This window comes from Arvicanthis niloticus, unplaced genomic scaffold, assembly GCF_011762505.2.
Source record: "Arvicanthis niloticus isolate mArvNil1 unplaced genomic scaffold, mArvNil1.pat.X S33, whole genome shotgun sequence".
Classification (NCBI taxonomy): domain Eukaryota; kingdom Metazoa; phylum Chordata; class Mammalia; order Rodentia; family Muridae; genus Arvicanthis; species Arvicanthis niloticus.
In genome coordinates, this window is record NW_023044983.1 from 1,087,467 (window position 1) to 1,100,568 (window position 13,102).

Sequence of the window (13,102 nt, forward strand, 5' to 3'; positions counted from 1 at the left end):
CTACTCTCAACAACAGAGAGGTCCTCCCAGCTGTCTACCACAGAAACATCTTTCTCACTGTTCATCACAAGGACTTCTTCAACACTGTTCATCACAGGGACATACTCCCGTGCACAACAGTGATGTCCTCACTCTTGTGCACCACAGCAACATTTTCCTGAGCACATCAGGGAGGTGCTCACCACTGTTTACCCAAGAGATTACCTCCACACACTCCACGAAAGGACATCATTTTCAATGCCCAGCAAAGGACATTCTCCTTTGCACCAGAGAAACTTCCTCCCCACTGTCTACCACAGGACATTCTCCCCACTGTCCACCAAAAGAATGTATTCCTCACTGTCCACCAAAGAGAAGTCTTTTCCACTGTCCACAACAAAGACATCCTTCTCACTGTCCACCACAGGGAGGTCCTCCCCACTGTATACAACAGGAACATCCTTCCCATTGTCGACCAGAAAGACGTCCTTCCAACTGTTTACCACAGGGACATCCTCCTCAGTGTCAACAAACACGACAGCCACCCCATTGTCCACCACAGAGATGTTTTCTGCATGGTCCAAAAAAGGTGCGTACTCACTAATGTCCACTACAGGGACATCTTTCCTATTGTACACCTCAGGGAGGTACTCCCCACCCTCCACCACAGGGAGGTCCTCCCCATATTCCACTACACGGATGTCTTCCACAGAGTAATCCACAGGGATGTCCTCCTCAGTGTGCACTCCAGTGAAGTACTCACCACTCTGTACCACAGGGGTGTCCTTCCCCCTGACTATCTCAGTGACTACCTCCCCTCTTTCCATTAAAGGGCCATCCTAAACACTGTCCACCACAGAAAAGTTCTCCCTGCTGTCCACCACTGGGACATCCTTACCACTATTTACCACAGGGTCATCTTGACCAATGTCCACCACAGGGAAATCCTTCTCACTGTTCGCCAGAGGAACATCCTTTCCACTGGGACATTCTTTTGTGCATAACAAAAATGTTCTTACCACTGTGCATTGCAGAGATGTACTCTGCACTCTACACTCCAGGGAAATCCTTCCCACTGTCCAGCAAAGAGATGTTTTCTTGTGCACCACAGGAATGTCCTCGCCTCTGTCCAAAAGGCCATCATACCCAGTGTCCTCCACAGTGAAATTCTCTCACCAATGTCCACCACAGAGACTTCCTTCCCACAGGCCACCACAGGGATTTCCTCCCAACTGTCAAACACAGGGACATCCTTCCCACTGTAAACCACAGGATCATCCTCCCCACTGTGCACCACAAGGACATCCTCCTGTGCACAACAGGGATGTCCTTATGAATGTGCACCACAGGGACATCTTCCAGTGTACACCATAGACGTCCTCACCATTGTCCACCCCAGAGATGTCCTCTCCACTCTCCAAAACAGGGACAATCTTCCAACTGTCCACCAAAATAATGTTTTCCTGTGCATGACAGAAATGTCCTCACCACTGTCCAGCAGAGGGACATCCTCATCACTGTCCAGCACAGGGATGTCCTTACCACTGTCTACCACAGGGACATCCTCCACACTGTTCACCACAGCCACATCCTTCTGCCTGTCCACAACAGGGATGTCCTCCCCACTCTCCAAAAAAAGACTTCCTTCCCACTGTCCATCAAAGGGACATCCTTCCCACAGTCCACCACAGGGACATCCTTCCCTCTGTCCACCACAGTGATGTCCTACGCCAATTCCACCAGAGTGTGTTCCTCCCCACTGTCCACCACAATGTGCACCACAGGGACATCCTCCTGTGCACGTCGTCCTAATGACTGTGCACCACAGGGACATCTTCCAGTGCACACCTGAGACATAGTCACCACTGTCCACCCCAGAGATGTCCTCTGCACTCTGCAAAACAGAGATATTCTTCCCATGGTCCACCAAAGGGATGTTTTTCAGTGCACCACAAAAGTTTCTCACAACAGTTCACTACAGAAATGTCCTCACCACTGTACATCACAGGGAAATCCTTCCCTCTTTCCACAACAGGGTCGTCCTTCCCATTGTCCACCACAGGGACATCCTTCCCACAGTCCACCATAGAGAGGTCCAACCCGTTGTCCTCCCCAGGGATGTCATACCCACTGTCAACCAAAGGGATGTCCTTCCCGCAGTCCAGCAGAGGGACATTCTTCCAACTGTCCACCATGCTGACATCCTCTTCACTGTCCATCATATGGACGTCCGCACTACTGTCTACCACAGGGATGTCCTTCCCTCTGTCCATCAAAGGGATGTCCTTCCCACTGTCGACCACAGGGACATCTTTTAACTGTCCACCACAGAGACATTTTCCCCACTGTCCACCACAGGGACATCATCCCCACTGTCCACTATAGGGATGTACTCCTCTTCTCCACTGTCCACTAAGAGGACATTATTCCCACAGTTTGCCAAAGGGATGTCCTCCCCACTGTCCATTGCAGGGACGTTCTAAACACTGTCCACCACAGGGAGGTACAACCAACTGTCCACCACAGGGGTTTCCTCCCCACTGTCCATCAGAGATAGGTCTTCCCCACTGTCCTCCACAGGGATGTCCTCTTGTGTGTCACAAGAACATCCATAAAACTGTCTATGTCAAGATCATCTTCATCAATGTCCAGCACAGTGATGTTCTTACCACTGTTCTTCACAGAGACATCCTCTTGTGAACAACAGGGACATCCTGACCAATGTGTACCACAGAGACATCCTTTCCACCCTCCAACACAGGGACATCCTCCAAAATGTTCACTCCAGTGTGGATCTCCATACAGTCCACCACATGGATGTCTTTGACCGTGTCCACCAAAGAAACATACTCCTCACTTTGCACCACTGGAATATCCTACTAGCACAAGAGGGACATCCTCACAACTGTGCACCACAGGAATATTCTTTCCACTGTCCACAACAGAGATGTCCTTCCCACTGTAGACCACAGGGATGTCCTCCCTGCTGTCCACTACAGGGACATTCTTTCCACTTTCCACCAAAGAAACGTCCTCCCCACTGTCCACTACAGGGATATCCTCTTGTGTACCACAAGGACATCCATAAAACTGTCTATGACAGGGTCATATTTATCAATGTCCAGCACAGTGATGTTCTTCCCACTGTTCTTCACAGGGACATCCTCATGTGCACAACAGGGACATCCTGACCAATGTGTCCACCTCAGGGATATTCTTCCCACTACCCACCACAGAAACGTCCTCCCCACTGTCCAACAAAGGGATGTCCTCTCCACATTCCGCAACAAAACGTCCATCCCACTGTCCACAACAGAAATGTGCTCCCCGCTGTCCATCACAGGGTGGTCCTTTCCACGGTCCACCAAACAGATGTCCTTCCCATTGTCCATGACAGAGACATCCTCCTGTGTACTACAATGACATTCTAACCTCTGTCCAAACTTGGTCGTCCTCAACAATATGCACTACAGGGAATTCCTTACCACTGTCCACCCCACCAATATCCTCTGCACTGTAAACCACAGGGACATCCTACACACTGTCCACCATAGAAATGTCCTTTCTTCTGTCTACCATAGGGACATCCTTCTGCCTGTCCACCACAGTGATGTCCTCTAAACTGTCCTTCAAAGGGACATCCTTCCCACTGTCGACCACAAGGACATCATTTCAATGGTCCACCACAGGGAAGTCCTTTTCACTGTCCATCACAGGGATGTCCTTCCCACTATACTCCACAGGGACATCCTCTTGTGCACAACAGCGATGTTCTTACCACTGTCCACCCCAGAGATGTCTTCTGCACTTCTCTCTACAAGGACATCCTTCTCACTGTCCACCAAAGAGACATTCTCTTGTGCACCACAGGAGCATTGTCCTTAATGTCCACAAGGCCATCATCCACACTGTCCACCACAGTATAATCCTCTCAATTATCCAACACAGGGACATCCTCCCAACTGTCCACAACACGGATGTCCTCCCAACTATCAAACACAGTGAAGGCCTACCCAGTGTAAACAACAGGAACCTACTCCCCACTGGGCACAACAGAGATGTCCTAACCACTGTCTACCACAGAGATGTCCTCCTCACTCTCCACCATATGGACATTCTTCTGACAATAATCCATAAGGACGTTCTCAAGTGCACCACAGTAACATACTTTCCACAGTCCACCACAGTGAAATCCTCTCCACTGTCCAGCACAGGGAAGTCCTGCCCACTGTCTACAACAGAGATATCCTTCCCACAATTCAAAACAGAAAGGTCCTCCCTGCTGTCTAGCACAGGGAAATCCTTCCCTCTGCCCACCTCAGTGATATCCTCCCCTCAGACAATGATAGGGACATCCTCCCCACTTGGCACCACATGGACAACCTCCTGTGCTCAACAGGAATGTCCTAACCACTGTCCACCGCAGAGATGTCCTCTACACTCTTCACCATATGGACATCCTTCCAACTATGCACCACAAGGATTTTCTCCAGTGCACAACAGTATTTGCCTCTGCACTGTCCATCACAGTAAAATCCTACCCACTGTCCACCACCAGGATGACCTCCCCACTGTCTACAAAAGGGATGTCCTTCCTACTATTCACACCAGAAAGACCCTGCCCACTGTCCACTAAGAATATGTCATTCCCACTGTCCACCTCAGTGATAACCTCTCCTCAGGTCAAAACAGGAATGTCCTTTCCACTGTCCACCACAAGGAGGTCCTCCTCACTGTCCACCAGAGGCACACCCTTCCCACTGTCCACTACAAAGAGCTCTTTCTCAATGTCAACAACAGGGATGTCCTTCCCACTGTCCACAACATATATGTCCTTCACACTGTCCACCACAGTGACCTCCTTCCCACTGTCCACCACAGGGAAGTCCTTTCCACTGTCCTCCACACTGATGTCCTCCGCACTGTCCACAACAAACATGTACATCCCACTGTCCACCACAGAAACTTCATCTCCACTGTCCATAACTGAAAGGTCCTCCCAATTGACAACCACAGGAATGCCCTTTCCACAGATCAACAAAGAGATTTCTTCCTACTGTCCACCAAACGGACATCTTCCTTCTTACAACAAGGACATCCTTACCACTGTCCACAACATAGATTTCCTTACCAATGCCCACTACAGGGACATCCTCACCACTGAACCCAACATGAATATCCTCCACACTGTAAACCACATGGACCTCCCTCACATTTTCCACCACAGGGAGGTCCTACCCACTGTCCACAACAGGAACATCCTTCTGCCTGTCCACCACAGTGATGTCCTCCACACTGTACACCACAGGGACATCCTCCTGTACACAACAGGTTCATCCTCATGACTGTGCACCACAGGGACATCTTCCAGTGCACACCAGAGACATCTTCACCACTGTCAACCCCAGAGATGTCCTTTGCACTCTCCAAAACAGGGACATCCTTCCCATGGTCCACTAAAGGGACGTTCTCCTGTACACTACAGAAATGTTCTCACCACTGTTCTCCACAGGGATGTCCACCACACTGTCCACCACAGGAACATCCTTTCCACTGTCCACAACAGGGACATCATTGCCACGGTACACAAAAGTATGTCCTTCCAACTGTCCACCACAGAAATATCCTCCCCACTGTCCACAACAGATATGTCCTTCCCACTGTCCAACATGAAGAATTTCTACCCACTGCCCTCCACAGGTACATCCTACCCACTGTCTAACACAGAGACGTTCTGTTCACTGTTCACAAATGTGACGTTCTTCCTACTGTCCAACAAAGGTACATCTTTCAATGGTCCAACACAGACACATCCTCCCCACTGTCCATCACAAAGACAATCTCCCCACTGACCACCACAAGGATGACCTTCATACAGTCCACCATAGAGAAGTCCTCCCAGTTGTCCACCAAAGGTACATCCTTCCCACTGTCCACCACAGTGACATCCTCCAAATAGTCCACCAAAGTGACATTATATTCAATGTTCACCACTGGGACATCCTACCCACTTTGCACAACAGGGACATTTTCCTGTGCACAACAGGGATACCCTCAACACTGTGCACCACAGGGACATCCTCCTTTGCACACCAGGGATGTCACCAACACTCTCCACACCAGAGATTTCCCCTGCAATCTCCATGACTGGGACATCCTCTCCAATATCCACCAAACAAACATGTTTCCCACTATTCACCACAGGAATGTCATTCCTAATGTCCAACAGAGAAAAGTCCTCTTCACTGTCCACCACAGGTATGTCCTTTTCCTGTCCACAAAAGGGAAGTCCTCTCCATTGTCCACCAGAGGGATATCCTTACCACTGTTAACCGCAAGGAGGTCCTTCCCAATATTGACAACAGGGACGTCCTTCCCACTGTCTACAACATAAATGTTCTTCCCACTCTCCACCACAGTGTATTTCTCTCTACTGTCCACCACAGAGATGTACTTTCCATTGTCAACAAAAGCAACATTTTCCTTTGCAGCAGAGAAACTTCCTCACCCCTGTCCACCACAGAAACGTCCTCACCACTGTCCACCACTGTGATGTCCTTTCTACTTTCCACCATGAGGAGGTCCTCTCCACTGTCTACCACAGAAACATCCTTTCCACTGTTCATCATAGGGATGCTGTTCCAGATATCCACGACATGGAGGTCATCACCACTCACCACATCAGGGATGTCCTTTCCACTTCCACCACAGAAACCTCCACATCACTGTCTATCACAGGGACATCTTTATCACGGTCCACCACAGAGAGGTCATGCCTGCTGTCCACCACTTGTGTGCCCTTCACACTTTCCACCACAATTAAATCTTAATTATCCAAAACAGACATGTCCTCCCCACTGTCCACCACAGAGATGTCCTATTTACTGTCCACTACAGAGAGAAACTCTCCACTTTCTAAAACAGGGACGTCCTTCCCATTGTCCACCATAGGGACATCCATTTGCTGTCCCCCAAAAGGACTTCCTTCCCACTGTTTACCACAAGGACATCTTCCTAACTTTCCACCACACATATATGTTCCCAACTGTAAGCTACAGAAACATCCATCCCACTTTACACAACAGAAACATACTCCCCACTGTCCTCCACAAGGACGTCCATTCCACTGTTCACAAAAAAGGTCCTATACACTGTCCACCACAGGAACATACTTTCAACTGTCCATCCCAAAAATTTTCTCCCCCAGGGTCCACCAATGGGACATCCTTCCCACTGTGCACCAAAGGGACATTTTTCCCATTGTACACCACATAGAGGTCCTTTCCGCTGTAAACCACAAGGACATTCTTTCTACTGTCCACCACAGAAATGTCCTCCCCACTCTCCACCAAAAGGATGTCCTCTTCAATTTAAACACGGATGTCCTCCTGACTGTCCATCAAAAAGACATCCTACCGACTGTCCACCATAGGGATGTAATCCCCTTGTCCACAACATGGACATCCTTCCACTGTCTGCAAAAAGAACATTATTCCCACAGTTTAGCACAGGGAGGTCCTCCCCAGTGTCCATTACAGGGATGTTATACACACTGTGAACACAGAGAGGTCCACCTAACTGTCCACCACAGGGATTTCCTCCCCACAGTCCATAAGAGAGAGGTCCTCTCCACTATTTACCACAGGGATGTGCTCCTGTGTACCACAAGGACATCCATAAACCTGTCCACCACAGGGTTATCTTCACAAATGTCCAGCACAGTGATGTCCTTTCCACAGTTCACCACAGGACATCCTCCTGTGCACAAAAGGGACATCATGAACAATGTGCACCATAGGTACATCCTTTCCACTGTCCACCAAAGAGACATCATCCCCAATGTTCACTAGACAGTGGACCTCCCCACAGTCCACCACATGGATGTCTTTCCCACTGTCCACCAAAGGGACATCCTCCTCACTTTGCAACATAGGGACATCCTCCTAGGCACAACAAGGACATCCTCATAATTGTGCACCATAGGAATATTCTTTCCACTGTCCACAACAGAGATGTCCTTCCTACTGTAGACCACAGAGATGTCCTCCCTGCTGTCCACCACAGGGACATTCTTCCCATTTTCCACCGCAGAAACGTGCTCCACACTGTCCACCAAAGGGATGTCTTCCCCATATTCCAACACAGAAACGTCCACCCCACTGTCCACAAGAGAAATGTCCTCTCCACTGATGACCAAAGGGAGGTCCTCCCAACTGTCCAACACAGGGACGTCCTTTAAACGGCCAACCAAACAAATGTCCTTCCCACTGTCCACCACAGGGGCATCCTCCTGTGTACTATAAAGACATCCTTACCACTGTCCACAACCTGGGTGTCCTCAAAAATATGTACTACAGGGAAGTCATCACCACAGTCCACCACAAGAATATCCTCTGCACTGTATACCACAGGGACATCCTACCCATTGTTCACCACAGGGAGGTCCTCCCCTCTGTGCACCAGGTCCTTCTGCTTGTCCACCACAGTGATGTCCTTCCCACTGTTCTCCAAAGGGACATCCTTCCCACTGTCGATCAGAAGGACATCATTTCAAGGATCCACCACAGGGAAGCCCTCTTCACTGTCAACCACATGGATGTCCTTCACACTGTACAACACAGGGACATCCTCTTGTGCACATCAGGGATGTTCTTACCACTGTCCACACCAGAGATGTATTCTGCACTCCCCACTACAAGGACATCCTTCTCACTGTCCACCAAAGGGACATTCTCTTGTGCACCACAGGAGCGTTGTCCTTAGTGTCCACAAGACTGTCATCCATACTGTCCACCACAGTACAATTCTCTCAACTCTCCAAAACAGGGACATCCTCCCAACTGTCCACAACATAAATATCCTCCAACTATAAAACACAGCGAAGTCCTTCCAACTGTAAACAACAGGGACATCCTCCCCATTGTGCACTATAGGGACATCCTCCTGTACACAACAGGTATGTGCTAACCACTGTCCAACACAGAGATGTCATCCACACTCTCCAACATATGGAGGTCCTTCCAACTATGCACCACAGGGACATTCTCCAGTGCACCACAGTAACATCCTCTGCACTGTGCATCACAGTGAAATCCTCCCCACTGTCCAATACTGGGATGTCCTACCCACTCTCTACAAAAGGGATGTCTTTCCCATTATTCACACCAGAAAGTTCCTCCCCGCTGTCCACCAAGAGGACGTACTTCCCACTCTCCACCTCAGGATTATCCTCTCCTCAGATCATAACAGGGTTATCCTTCCCACTGTCCACCACAAGGAGGTCCTCCACACTGTCCACCAGAGGCACACCCTTCCCATTGTCCACCAGAAAGAGGTCTTTCCAAATGTCCACAGTAAGGACAGCCTTCCCACAGTCCAAAACACATATGTCCTTCCCACTGTCAACCACAGGGACCTCCTTTGCACTGTCCACCACAGGTAATTCCTCTCTACTGTCTACCACAGGGATGTCCTTTCAATTGTCCACCACATTGACGTCATTCACACTGTCCACAACAAACATGTACATCCCACTGTCCATCACAGAAACATCATCTCCACTGTCCACAACAGGGAGGTCCTCCCAACTGTCCACCACAGGAATGCCCTTTCAACTGTTCAACAAAGAGATGTCCTTCCCACTGTCCACCAAAGGGACATCCTCCTGTGTACCACAAGGACATCCTTCCCACTGTCCACAACATGGTTTTCCTCACCAATGTCCACTACAGGGATGTCCTCACCACTTTCCACAACATGAATATCCTCCATACTGTAAACCACAGAGACATCCTACACATTGTCCACCACAGGGAGGTCCTCCTCACTGTCCACAACTGGAACATCCTTCTGCCTGTCCATCACAGTGATGTCCTTCCCACTGTACACCTCAGGGACATCCTCTTGTGCACAACAGGGATGTTCTTACCACTGTACACCCCAGAGATATCCTCTGCACTGTCCACTACACAAGTATCATTCTCACTGTCCACCAAAGAGACATTCTCTTGTGCACCACAGGAACGTTGTTCTTACTGTCTACAAGGCCGTCATCTGCACAGTCCACCACAGTGAAATCCTCTCAACTCTCCACCACAGTGACATCCTCCCAACTGTCCACAACAGGGATGTCCTCCCAACTATCAAACACAGTGAAGTACTTCCCACTGTAAACAAAAGGGACATCAGACCCACTGGGCACAACAGGGATGTCCTAACCACTGTCCACCGCAGAGATGTCCTCCACACTCTCCAGCATATGGACATCCTTCTGGCTATGCACCAGAAGGATGTTCTCCAGTGCACCACAGTAACATCCTCTCCACTGTCAACCATAGTGAAATCCTGCCCACTGTCCACCACACACACACTTCCTTCCCTCTTTCCACCTCAGTGATATCCTCCCTCACAGACCATAACAGGGATGTCCTTCTCACTTTCCTCCACAGTGATCTCCTTCCCACTGTCCACAAGAGGTTCGTTCTTCCCACTGTCCACCAAAAGGTCTTTCCAAATGTCTACAACAGTGACATCCTTCCAACAGTCCACACCATATATGGCCTACCAATGTCCACTGCAGGCACCTCCTTCCCACTGTCCAGCAGAGAGAAGTCCTCTCTACTGTCCACAAGAGAAATGTCCTTAACACTGTTCACCACAGTGATGTCCTCTGCACTGTCCACAACAGGCATGTTCTTTTCACTCTCCACCTCAGAAACCTCCTTTCCACTTTCCACCATAGTGTAGCCCTCTCTACTTTCCACCACAGTGTTGTCCTTTCCACAGTCTACCACTGGAATGTCCACTGCACTGTCCACAACAGGCATGTCCTTCCCACTGTCCACCACAGAATGGTACTCCCTGCTGTCCACAACAGGAACGTACTTTATATATCCACCTCAATGATGTCCTTTCCTATGTCCATTACAGAAACATCATTCTCACAGTCCACCACATTGTGGTCCTCTCCACTGTCCACCAGAGGGCCAGGCTTGTCATTGTAGGACACACGGAGGTCCTTCCCAATGTCTACAACATAAACGTCCTTCTTACAATCCACAACATAAATGTCCTTCCCACTCTCCACCACAGGGACCTTCCCTGTTCACAACAGAGAGGTCCTCTCTCCTATCCACCACAGGGATGTTCTTAAAACTGTTCACCTTAGTGACGACCTCCCCTCTCTCCAACACAGGGGCATCCTTCCCACTGTCCACCACTGGCAGTTCCTCCACAATGTCCATCAGAGGGACATCATTCCCACTGTTCACCACAAGGAGGTGTTTCCCAATGTCCACAACAGGGAGGTCCTTCCCACAGTCCACAACATATATATCCTTCCAATGTCCAACACAGGGACCTGCTTCTCATTGTCCACCAAAGAGAAGTCCTCTCTACTGTCCACCACAGGGACGTCCTACCCACTGTCTACCACAGGGAGGTCCTCCCCAATCTCCAACACAGGTAGGTCCTCTCCACTGTCCACCTAAGTGACTTCCTCCACTATGTCCACAAGAGGGACATTCTTCCCACAGTTAACCACAAGGAGGTCTTTAGCAATGTGCACAACAGATGTTCTTCGCACAGTCCACAACATAAATGTCCTTCCCACTGTCCACCACAGGGACCTCCTTCCCACTGTCCACCACAAGAAGGTCCTCTCTACTGTCCATCAAAGTGATATCCTTTGCACTGTCTACCACAGGGACGTCCTCCCCACTCTCCACAACAGAAATGTCCTCCCCACTGTCCACAAGAGTGAGGTCCTCCCAACTGTCCACCACAGGGACATCCTTTCCATGGTCCACCAAACAGATGTGCTTCTCACTGTCCACCACAGCGATATCCTCCTGGGTACTTCAAGGATATCCTTACCACTCTCCACATCATGGTTTTCCTCAACAACATGCACTACATGAAAGTCCTCACTGCCATCCACCGCACGAATACGTTCCACACTGTAAAAGACAGGGACATCCTAAACACTGTCCACCACAGGGAGGTCCTCCCCACTGTCCACGACAGTGACATCCTTCGCACTGTCCACCAAAGAAATGTCCTTCCCAAAGTCCACCACAGGGACATCCTCCCCACTGTCTACCACATGGACATCCTCCCCACTGTCTACCACAGGGACTTCCTTCCCACTGTCCAAAAGGGAAGTCTTTCCAATTGTTCACCACAGAGACATCTTCCAAATTGTCCTCCACAGTGACTTCCTTTCCCCGTCTACTACAGCGACATAAAACCCTCTGTCCACCACAGGGATGTTTCCTCACTGTCCACTACAGGGTTGTCCTCACCAATGTCCACCACTGGGGTGTTCTTTCCCACTATTCAAAACACGGACATCGTCCCTACTGTGCACCACAGCATCATCCTCCTGTGCACAAAGTGTCATCCTCATGACTGTGCACCACAAGGACATCTTTCAGTGCACAACAGAGTCATTTTCACCACTGTCCACCCCAGAGATATACTCTGTACTCTCCAAAACAGGGACATTCTTCTCAAGGTCCACCAATGTGACGTTCTCTGGTGCACCACAGAAAGATCCTCACCACTTTTCACCACAGGGATGTCCTCCCCACTGTCCATCACAGGGACATCCTTACCACTTTCCAATTAGGGCTATCCTTCCCATTGTCCACCACAGGGACATTTTTCCCACTGTCAATCATAGAGATGTCCAACAAACTGTCCACCACAGAGACGTCATACTCACTGTCCACCAAAGGGATGTCCATCCCAGAGTCCACCACAAGGATATTCTTCAAACTGTCCACCACATGGACATCCTCCCCGCTAGCCATCACATGGACGTCCTCACCACTGTCTAACACAGGGATGTCCTTCCCACTGTCCATCAAAGGGATGTCCTTCCCACTGTGCACAACAAGGACATCCTCCAAATTGTCCACCACAGTGACATCCTTTCCTCATCTAACACAGGGACGTAAACCCACTGTCCACCACAGGGATGTTTCCCCACTATCCACCACAGGGTTGTCCTCGTCAGTGTCCACCACTAGGGTGTTCTTTCCCATGGTTCAAGACAGGGACATCCTACCGACTGTGCACCACAGAAACAATCTCCTGTTCACGACAGGGACGTCCTCACGAC